The following is a 12,066-nucleotide window of genomic DNA, read 5'->3' as shown; positions in this document are numbered from 1 at the left end:
AAACCAAACTGATTATCGGACAGAGCATAGCAGGGATTATCATTGAGCCATTCGTTAATCTTCCTACATATGACTCTTTCAAACGCCTTACCAAGTTCGTCGAGAACACAGATCGGACGCGACTTCGGTATTCTATTGACTGTAGCCTTGTCTTGTTTCGGGATCAGAACTAAGCGTCCCTTCTTCCACCAGTAGGGAAGACACCATCCCGAATGCAGCGGTTGTAGAATGCTGCCAGAAACTCCACAAAGCAATCAGGAAAGACTTTCACAATCTTGTCCGGTATACCGTCCGGTCCAGGAGCGGCATCTTTCAACGGTCTCCGTCGGAGTTCAAAGTTGATCTCAGCAAGTGGGACTTTCCATTGATCCTTCCACTGGAAATTGTGCCAAAGAATATCCAGATCATGAGTATTACCCGGGGGGAAGAGCCCGGATAGTACTTTCTCTCTATTAGAGCGGTCAAGAAGCTCAGTCAAGGATGGAGAAGACCTCCTCAGCTTCCCAGTAACAATTTTAAATGGAAGACCCCAAGGATCTTCGTCAATGAGAAGAAGCAGCTCGCTCCATGCTCTGGCTTTCGCTTCCGTGATGCTACGACGCAAGTTCTTTTTGCCGTTTATGTTCGTCCTGCAATATGAGCAGTCTGCTTTCGCTAAAGCTAGTATCGTAGTCATTACACCTCCTGATGTATCTCATCCATTTCCTTCGAGCATGCAGAACCTCCGACCGAAGATTGGCAATATCAGGATTCCACCAGTAAGTTGATTTCATCCTGCGGTTGCCTCTCTTTCTTTTGGCAGAGAAGTCAGCCGCGTCTGCTAAAACCTGCTTAATTTTGCAGGATATCGTATCAGGATCAATAGCATCATCGAACAGCATGCCCAGAGCCTCCGGAGTGTACCACGCGAGGGCAGAACAGAAGCTTTTCTCCTCAAATGCAACCCACGACCAACTCGGAAAGCGCGATACGTTTCGAGATTCGATATAATTATTATTGCTATTATTACTACTATTTACATTATTTACATGATTTACTATTTCATAATAGACGTAGCAATGATCCGAGAGAGATGCCACTTCTTCAAGCACCTTCCAGGATACAATACGTGAGAACAATTCCGGAGAAGATATCGTTATATCTATTACCGAGCTGCCCTGAGGACGAACGCATGTCGGAGTGGATCCAATGTTTACTACACATAGATCTCTTTCCGCAATCCAGTCTTCCAGCAAGCGACCACGCCAGTTGAAGGCAGCGGATCCCCACATTGGCGATTTAGAGTTAAAATCGCCAGCGATCACCACTGTCCTATCTATTGCGTCCACCACGTCGGATAGGCGGTCAAAAAATTCAAGTGCATCCGCCCTATTCCCATTAGGGGACAGATAGCATGATACTACCATAACTTTGCCGAGATTTGCCACAGCTATTCCCAATGAACACTCCCCAGGTATCATTAGGGATCCAGTAGTCATTTCGGGATGATAGAAGATCCCAGATAAGCCATCCTCGCTGATGACCCACTGTTTACTGGGATTCCGAAGTCTGGGCATCTCCGACACAAGACAGACCGCGATATCGTCCAGAGTATACTGGAATAAGAGGTCCAATGCAGGCCTACTTCTATTAAGATTGCATTGGATCACTCTTATCATCAGGAGCAGAATTAAGTGTCGGCTTCCGAACCGATTTTTCCGTCATGGATTTCTCTTTGGATTTCTCTGTTTTAGATTTGACATCCTTACCGCAGTTGTAAGATCCAGCTCTGTGTCTGGCATTTAGGCCTTTGGCCTCGCAAAGAGCGCAGCGCATCTCCCGCTTGCAAAGGGCCGACGAGTGGCCGTGTCCACGGCAGCGGAAGCATGCATGAGATCTATCAATCTCCGACTTGCATATCTCCTTATGGTGACCAGGTTCCCAACAGCGGAAGCATCTTGGAGTGCGAGGTTTTTGCAACTCCAGTCTGGCCATCGTCCATCCAAGGGGAATTTTGCCACGTTTCGAGGCCAGAAGAGCCGCCGTGAGAGGGCATCGGATCCACGTCATAAACAGATCATTTCTCATAGGCATGATAGGAGTGACCGAGACCTCGGATACTTTGCACTCTCCTGCCTTTGCAATTCCTGCAGTAATGTCAGATACACCTACAGACTCATCGAAGCCAACTATACGAATCTCTCCTTTGATTTCAGGGCGTGATACAGCAGCCTCTTCACCCAGGACAGATGCAGCGCGGGAACGGAGTTCTTCCGCCAAGCCCTTGCTGTCAGCGCCGGGGACTTCTATAAGAACTGCCCCATTGGCAGTTTTCTTAATCTTCGTGGAGTTGATTCCAATTTCCTCGAGTGGAATCTGCTTTCTTAATTTAATCAGAGCATCCGCGTAAGAGAAGTTCTCAGACTTCCCTTTGATTGCAACCACGGATGTCTTGGGAAGTTTCTTTTGCAGGATTTGTATGGCGTTTTTCTCCTTAGGAGAGGGTGCTACTTGTGCAGGAGCCGCCTTCTTCCCGCTTATAGTAGCTCCTTTTCCTTCTCCATCCTTTTTATCCTCCTTCTTTTTATTTTTCTTCTTCTTTTTCGTAACCACCGTCCAGTGTTCCGAATCTTCATCTTTATTCTGATCACCACTTCTATTTTTAATCTTTTCTTTTTCCTCTTTTTCAGGTACCGGCGCAGCAGATGGACGAGGACTACGGAGAATTCCAGTAGCAGGACCACCAGAACGGCCAGGACCAGGACCAGGACCGCGGTTATCGCCAGGGATGCCAGGATCCCGCGGACCCACAGGACCACCAGGAGGAGCAGGACCACGAGAAAAACCAGGTAAGTCGGTATTGGTTTTAGTTCTAATCACTACATTTTACAGAGGGTTAAGCTCGACAATACTCTTGATTACGGGCTTAGCTCTAGGCTGCCGTTGAGGGAAAGGATCCATCGTGAGAGAGCCATCAAGTTCATCAGGTTTGTGTGTACCAGATTCGAGTAGTGAGATTCTACTTTTAATATTAATAATCTCTTCTAATATCTTTTTAGGTACATCATCTTTGTTCTCGCCAGGTCTTCCATCACGGATGGGGGATGTTCCAACGCTACGCATTACCTTAGAATGCCTGGTGAGTATTTTCTGTGTTTCTGTAGTAACTTTAAGATTTTCAGATTTTGCTTCAAGACTAATAATGTCTTGTCTTAACTGCTGATTTTCTTTTTGGGCAACGTGATAATCAGCAGCCAGTCTCGCGTTTCGAAGTTTAAGTTGTCCAGGATCATCCGCACCAAGTGAAAGATTGTGCATGGCCCGGATACACTCCTTGATCAATTCAAGGCGTTCTTTAACATACTTGCCAATCACTCCTCGAATACTTGCACTTCTTATTCTGATAAGCTGAACATCATCTATCCAGTCCATTGCCAGAGTTGCAAGATTAGCTGCAGTATGGTCAGTCAGCTCTTCAGTATCCAACACCGGATGCATTTTGTTAGCGATGGGTGATGGTCTTCTTTTAGCGTATTTCTTTTTTCTTTTACTTCTAGGTTCAGCTCCACAGTCTGGTTCGGATTGCATCGAACCGTCTGTCTCACCAGATGTGGACTCGATACATGAGTAGAGAACTCCCGTACGAGAAGAGTGATCTTCTTTATTCTCCTCAACGGTTGTATCGAGGATCTTCGTTCTTCTGCATCGGAGCTTGCGGCCGCCTCCAATGTCCGATTTCTCTTCGTTTGAGTCAGTTAAGACCTCACGACGACGCCGTTTTCCTGTTACAGGCTTGACAGACTCAGCGACCGACTGTACATCGTCAGGGAGTGTAACACCTCCAGCCAATGCGACATCAACGTCAATCTCCATATCAAGAGGCTCTGCTAGGGGATCGGATGGATCCACCGAGCATACGACTGTATCGTATTGTACTTCTTCTGTTAAATCACTGATCGGAGGTCTTTCCGGCAGTGGTTCGCTCACCGCACGGCTCGGTTGGACAGGGCTCGTGGTTCTCTCACTCTCGACGTCGATGTCTCTGTCGTACGAAGCACGACAGTCGGGCATCAAAACCGTCGACGCAACACTAGGTTGCCTCTCTCCCTCGGATACATCAGTTTCATTTTTGTTTTGTTGTGAGGAGGTGTCCATAATTATTGTACATAATCTTTTTACGACGGTTCGCCCATCATGGGAACCCTACCGCAGTAGGATTACTTTCCCGCCGGTAATCAACCCTAATTAAAATGAACGACAACCGAGAAGCGGCTTTCGGGTGGCCAACCCTAGTCGTCCACAGTGACTCTACAAAAAGGTTCCTAGAGAGGGCCAGGTCCACAAATGATGTTAAAGGTTTAAGGGGGGAAGACCCTCCAGACAACAGGTTTTTCAATAATTTTTTACAAAAAACTGAGAGTATTTATTACATTGAATGAAATTACATATTGACATTGATGTTCAAATGTATACACACAAATTTTTTTATAAGAAAAGAAAACAAAATGGCGGCGCTACAGCTGCTCAAACTTGGCTCCTTCAATTTGCGCTGTGGAATGCCCAGCCCCTTGTAGTCAACTGAAATCAACCAATCAAAAGTTTTTCATTAAAATAAGTTATTTCGCTTTGTATGTACCTATTTTTAACGAAAAAAAAAAATGAAAATTTGAACACAAAAAGAAAAAAATTAAATTGTTAAAAACAATATTTTTAGTAATAGTTATTACTAAAAATATTGTTTTTAACAATTTGTTTATAAAAAAAGTGTAATTTTTTTCTTTTTGTGTTCAAATTTTCATTTTTTTTTTTCGTTAAAAATAGGTACATACAAAGCGAAATAACTTATTTTAATGAAAAACTTTTGATTGGTTGATTTCAGTTGACTACAAGGGGCTGGGCATTCCACAGCGCAAATTGAAGGAGCCAAGTTTGAGCAGCTGTAGCGCCGCCATTTTGTTTTTTTTTCTTATAAAAAAATTTGTGTGTATACATTTGAACATCAATGTCAATATGTAATTTCATTCAATGTAATAAATACTCTCAGTTTTTTGTAAAAAATTATTGAAAAACCTGTTGTCTGGAGGGTCTTCCCCCCTTAACGTCACCCCTATCGAATGGGCCCCGTGGATCCGAACCACGAGTAACCCAGATCTCGGGCTAGACGGTGCCGGGATTTACCCTACCCAGCTCCGGGTATGAGGAAATACTGGCCAAGTAATCCTCCATACACACGCCCGGTTACCCGGCTTCAACCCCGGCATAGGCTCCGCAGCAGAGAGGGAGCGGTTTTCCCACGTTAAACATGGACCTTCAGGCACCTCACCCCGGACAAGTCCGGGGCTTATGCATCTTCCAGGCCAAAGGTCAGGTACAGACCTCTCTACCGCGGTCGGGAGGCTACTACTCCCCCCTTGGTTAGTCTACCGGGAATATCCACCAGGGCCGGCCGTGTCCCATTCACACACACACATGGCTATTTGAAAGAAGGGAGCCACCCTTACGAAGAGATAGAGGGGGATCGTGGGACAATGGGAGGGAACAAGGATGGGATATAGGGTCAGGAACACATGCGCCAGGTGCGCCTTTCACACATCCACACCCACATTTACACACCAGGAGTTAGAAGGGATATGGGGTAGGGTTGATGGGATCAAAGAAGAAAGAATAGAGAGAGAGAAGAAAGAGAAGAATGAGTCGGGGCGTTTCCCGCCCCTAGCGGCACTCGGTGGGCCGGGCATTTGAAGTCAGGGTTTGCCATCCCCTATCCGCATCAGGCCAGAGTGCCCGGAGGGAGCGGAACCCCCCTTCTCATCTCCCATCGACAGGCCCGTGGCAAGCCACGTACCCATCTCCGAGAGATGAGGAAGTGCAATGGTGTGCTCTTAGACCCGCCTCAAAACCGGAGCGGGAGCCTCTCCACCACGACAAGGTGGCACACCACGGAGAGGAGTACCCCAGAACCTTTGTTAGAGGATCTAGCACCAATCTTAAATCAGATGAGAAAATGGGGCTTACATTTTGACGGTAAAGATCCCCTGTCATTCTTTGAACGTGTAGAAGAGCTTAGTGCTGCATATGGCTATGAGGGATCACGCTTGTTAACGGGTTTGCCCGAATTACTACGAGGCGATGCCTTACTATGGTATCGAAATTGTCGAGCCACCTGGCAAACTTGGGAACAGTTTTGCGAAGATCTAAAAGATCAGTATTTACCCAGTGGCTACCAACGCCAGTTACGGCAAGAAATTCAACGCCAAAAACAACAACCAAACGAGTCCTTCAAAAAATACGCTACGACCGTTCTGACGATGATGCGTAGAGCTGGTGGTTATACCGCCCAAGAATAGATAGATCAACTGTATGAAAATTCCGATCCGGATTTCCAACTCTACGCCCGAATTAGTGAAATAACTACCCTGCCCGAGCTATTCCGCCGGGCCGCAGAATACGAAACCATCAACCAGCGTCGCAAAGATTACCCGAAGGAGGTTAAGAAAACCCCCGAGGCCAACGTGGCCACCGTTCAGTACGACCGCAGCACTTGTTGCTGGTGTTGCAAACAGTAAGGGCACACACGCCTCGATTGTAAGCGCCCACCTCAAAAATTTTGTTCGCGATGCGGGAAAGACGGCGTCCTAACTCGAGACTGCCATCCCCCGTCGGGAAACGACCCACGGGTCGGCGACAAGGCGGCCGATCCCCGACCCGCTTCCGAATAAAATACACACTGTTACGTCCCGCGCCTGAATTTTTTCCGCGAATTTCCATGTAAATCCTCTAAGTTCCTTTCAGCGCATTTGAAACGAGCGCCAAGACGCGCCATGACACCGAACCCCGACTAGCGGCCGAGCGCGGCACTGCGTTAGACTTAAACACGCCAAGCGCCCAGAGATGGCTCAGCTAAGGACCCTCTCTCTCCAAGCTCCCCACTCTCGACCGCCGCAGCGGCCGAGCCGCCGAAATCGAGGAACCCCGGAGCGGGCCCAGACTCAGCCAGTCTAACCCGCGATCTCGAACTAGCAAGTCCTAAGCTGGACTCTTCTTCCAAATCTAAATTCTAAGTCTAAAATTCAATTTCTAGTCTATTCTTACTCAACCGCTATTTAACCTTGTGTGTATTAACTTAAGAAATATACTAGTGTTCATATTAGAATTCGTGTTTATTCAAATTCATACATCCCATATTAACCTATGCGATCATAGCTATACTTCCATCACGCACGTGCACATTTTTATAATAAATTGCAATCTCATAAATTCTGACTTCACTGGTATCTGTTAAGAGAGGATCACCGCTCACAGATACAGCCTAAGAACTCTCAATTAGTGAGGACCACCGCACATTGAGACATATCTGAAGCAACAGCGAATCCAAGAATGCTTAATTACTTTTCATTACGCAATGCTTAAAACTCGCCGTGCTGGTAGGAAAAATCAGCTCTGCAGATTACTCGCGAGATACGAACGCGGCACCGCAGACAGGCATACGACGTTCATTGAAACAGATTACCGTTGTGACCACGAATACGAACAATTATTCGTGAGTGTTAACAAAACCACGTGCTTAATAAAGTGGCCGGATCATCTCATCCCCATTGACGTTGATAACCAGCCGCATCAACCCACTTCCACTCATCCCGGAGACCCGCGTGGAGCGCCACGATACCCGCCGACCAGTGCAGCCTGACTAATTAATGCGGCCCGGCCACGTGGAAATTAATCTTTGAAGGAAATGAAGCGAAGCCATCTTGGAGGTAAGTGACGGTTGGAAAATCCTGTTCGTGCAAGTCACGACTTTTTGCTAGGCCCATCGTGTTTTTGTATAAGGTTTCACTTTTACGATCTCAGCTCGACCCTTCGGCGCCGCGGTACATTCCAGTGGTCAATCGAGCCCCTCTGTATTAAATCCCCGGTCTTATCTCCGCGAATTACCGCGAATACCGGCTCTATCCCGCGAATTATAGCCAAATATTAATAATAATAATAACAACAATTCGAATTCGTAGCGACAAATGACCGCGGTCCTCCCCTTAAGCTGTAATTAATGAAATTATGAATTGGGATTTAATCCGACGCCTGGGATATAACGCAACGACCTACTAACCTACTTTCAATCTCGGGATTTAACGCAACGACCTACTAACCTATTTTCAATTTTGGGATTTAATGCAACGACCTACTAACCCACTGACCTATTTTCGATTTCGGGATTTAACGCAATGACCCAGTGACCTAATTTCGATTTTGGGATTTAATGCGATGACCCACTGACCTACATAAATTGACCTAATTACCCAATGACCTACTTTCCCGAATCCCTTTAAACCGACGCCGCGTTAAAGGGACTTAGTCCCAGCCGAGATCTACTTTCAGGAAAATCCCTGAAAAATCGGATTTAACCCGATGAAATCGCTCTTCCCCGATGCGACCCTGCGAGTTTCGTGATCGGACCACTCAGGCCCCCCTTAATATCCCCGATCTTTCCCTGAGCTTTTGCCAAAAGGCTTGCGGATTCGCGAATAATCAAACTAGAGCCGCTCTATGCGCTTTCTGTTATTATTCCCTGCCCGCCGAAGAGCGTTTACAGTATAATTACGTGACGAAACATAAACTTATATTAGGCGAACCCATCGGATTCGCGTGCCACTCCTGTGGTAATAGATTAAGCAGCATCAGAATTAGCGAGTGCCCCGAGTGCCCTGAGCGACTTCTAGACTGTTGGCTACGCCCTGCCAATCATCCAGTAACACAAGACGGTAATATAGTCATCCCTATCGTGTACTCCGACGAAGGGTCCACCGATTCCGAGCCCGAACAATAATTCCGAGTGCTTCAGATCGCACGTATCCCCGGGAAGAACCGCATAGGTTTGCTTGACCCGAAAAAGCGATCGAGCCCCGCGACGTCCGAATTCTCTTTTTGAGCCGCGACATCCCGGGACGTAACAACACCACGGCCGCATATCCAGGTACACGCTCATGGCATCGCTGTATGGGCACTCAATAATCCTGGCAGACGGCACTGAGGCCACGGTGAGGGCTACTACCGACCTCACAATTAAAGTCGGAGGGACCAGGGTTGATCATCGGTTCGGAGTCGTACCCACGGCAAGAAGCACCATGGTCATTGGTATCGATCTGTGAGCTAAGTTGGGGATTACCGTACCAGCCCCACCGCTTGGCCAGGATACATTCGCGCCTCAAGTTGCTACCATCATCGGTGATATATCTGCGGGAATTACCCCTCGATCCCATACGGAAGACCGACGGTTCCGTCAATTCCTAGAGGAAGAACTGTTAAAATTTGAGTCCGTCCGAGGCCCCACTGACCGTATCACACATACAATCCGTTTAAAACCCGGGCCACCAATTAAACAAAGATACCGGGAACCCGGCAATGCAGGCCGTGATCAACACCGAAGTAGACAAGATGTTGGAAGCCAGAATCATAGAACCTTCCAACAGCGCGTGGAGCTCTCCCGTGGTCCTCGTAAAGAAAAAAGACGGGGCTTATCGATTTTGTATTGACTTTCGAAAGTTAAACCAGGCCTCGGAGAAGGACGCTTATCCTCTTCCACATATCACCTGTTACGTCTTACTCTATCGTCTACTTAACGATCCTGCAGGGTCATACACGGACGAGTAAGGTTATATCTCTCAATTTCTTTTAGGGCAACCTGTTAGGCCGGCTATACCCTGGGACGCCGAGAGATTCAGATTAATCTATGCTTTTATGACCTTGGGAAAATGAATAAAGACAGTTATATGATTATTATTTTTTGTTAATCTTTCTCCTATTTATTGTAAATCTTTTCTTATTATATCTCCATACATATTATTGGTAATTCTTACATAGAGTATTTATTTTGTCAATATTACAATTTTATAGTTCGACTATACTATCCAAAAATTCCTCGCTATTTAGGTAGCCAAGAAGGCGATTAACCTCCTCGTCCTCGAAATTTTCCTGAATCGGAGAAATGGGTACGGGAGATAAATCAAATGGTATTTCCCCTGGCTGAACTGGTGAGAAATTGGGGGTAGAGTATCCGAAAAATAAATCTGGCTCGGGGGAGGGTGCTTGGATTTCTTGATCTGCTGTCACAGGAGTTTGACGGATTTCCGCATCCCGCTCCCATACGTGTCCCAGTCCCAGTCCCAGAAGGATCCTTCCAGAGGGATTGTCCAAATCTACCTCGATGATTGGACACTCGCTGGTGTTGGATGTCGTGTCGGAGGGGTCTGATGTCTCGGAGTAGTCGCTCTGTTCTTCACCAGCAGGGATGGCTCGTATGAGGGAGTTATTTACTCCCGAAACCGGGGCCAGTGGCGCAAATGTTAATTCGTAGGGGGTATTTGTTTGCTCGTTAACAGCCTTGGTAATGTGTGGGGGAATGTCGTCTCGGTCTACGAAGAACGTTCGCGAATAGTTTAAATTATCTCTTATAAGACGTTGGCGTAATAACGGATCATGTCTATAATAAGAACCACGGCGTCGAATCGGGAATTCGCGTCGAGTGATAGTGTCCTGACGTCGGGCGCTAACCATCTATTAGTAAAATAATTTATTTTAATCATTTTATTTGTAATATAATTTATTAATTATTTGAATTTCATTCGCGATTGCTAACACTTACGGTGAGAATTTGTGAGGGGTCACCTGTCAAAAGAACGTATCGCGTGAGTAGTATGTTTGATGGACATGCACATGCACGAGAGAGATGGAAAACGATTGAGAGAATTTATTTTTCTTCCTAATAAATTAAGGACATTAACTTATTAATATAAATTATTTTAATTGCACAGTGACGTATTTGATTTGTTTTCGTTCGAAGAAATGTGTTCGCTTGTTTTGCAGAACAAAATAGTAATTTTAAAGTGTTAATCATGCATTGTTGTTCCAGGTAGGATTGAAGGCTTCATATGAGGAGAGGATGTTGTCGCAGGATATGTCATATAAATGACAGTCTACCAATGCGACTGGCTTAGCCTATGAAGGTATGAAAATTATTGAAGTATCGAGTCAATCGGGCGTATCCCGATTGGACACGTAACGATTCGACACCGCTCGATTGGACACGCATTATTAGACACGTTTTATTGGACACCGCTCGATTGGACACCGCACGATTCGACACCGCACGATTCGACACTGCACGATTGGACACGGCAGCATTGGACACTGCACGATTGGACACGTACATTGCACGATTGGACACGGCAGCATTGGACACCGCACGATTGGACACAGCACGATTCGACACCGCACGATTCGACACCGCACGGTTGGACACCGCATGATTGGACACCGAACAATTGGACACCGCACGGTTGGACACCGCACGATTGGACACCGCACGATTCGACACGCAAGATTCAACACCGCACGATTCGAAACCGCACGATTGGACACTGCACGATTGGACACCGCACGATTGGACACCGCACGATTCGACATGCACGATTCGACACCGCACGATTCGACACCGCACGATTGGACACCGCACGATTCGACACGCACGATTCGACACCGCACGATTCGACACGCACGATTCGACACCGCACGATTCGACACCGCACGATTCGACACCGCACATTTGGACATGTATGCACCCCGATAGGAGTGCCTACGATAGGGTGCAACTTTCCACGCGAAGCGAGGGGGACGGGGTGGGTGCGGGAGGGGGGCCGAAGGCCCCCCTTGCACCCCCCGTGTGTGTGTGTGTGTGTCTGCTCCATGCTCTTTGTGCGGTGTCGAATCGTGCGGTGTCCAATCGTGCGGTGTCCAATCGTGCGGTGTCCAACCGTGCGGTGTCCAATTGTGCGGTGTCCAATCGTGCGGTGTCCAATCGTGCGGTTTCGAATCGTGCGGTGTTGAATCTTGCGTGTCGAATCGTGCTGTGTCCAATCATGCGGTATCCAACCGTGCGGTGTCGAATCGTGCGGTGTCGAATCATGCTGTGTCCAATCGTGCGGTGTCCAATGCTGCCGTGTCCAATCGTGCAATGTACGTGTCCAATCGTGCAGTGTCCAATGCTGCCGTGTCCAATCGTGCAATGTGCGTGTCCAATCGTGCAGTGTCGAATCG

This window comes from Camponotus vicinus, unplaced genomic scaffold (genome assembly GCF_025532165.1).
Source record: "Camponotus vicinus isolate PSW18456_S1 unplaced genomic scaffold, iyCamVici1.0 SCAF_14, whole genome shotgun sequence".
In the NCBI taxonomy this organism is placed as follows: Eukaryota; Metazoa; Arthropoda; class Insecta; order Hymenoptera; family Formicidae; genus Camponotus; species Camponotus vicinus.
This window is presented reverse-complemented; position numbering follows the sequence as displayed.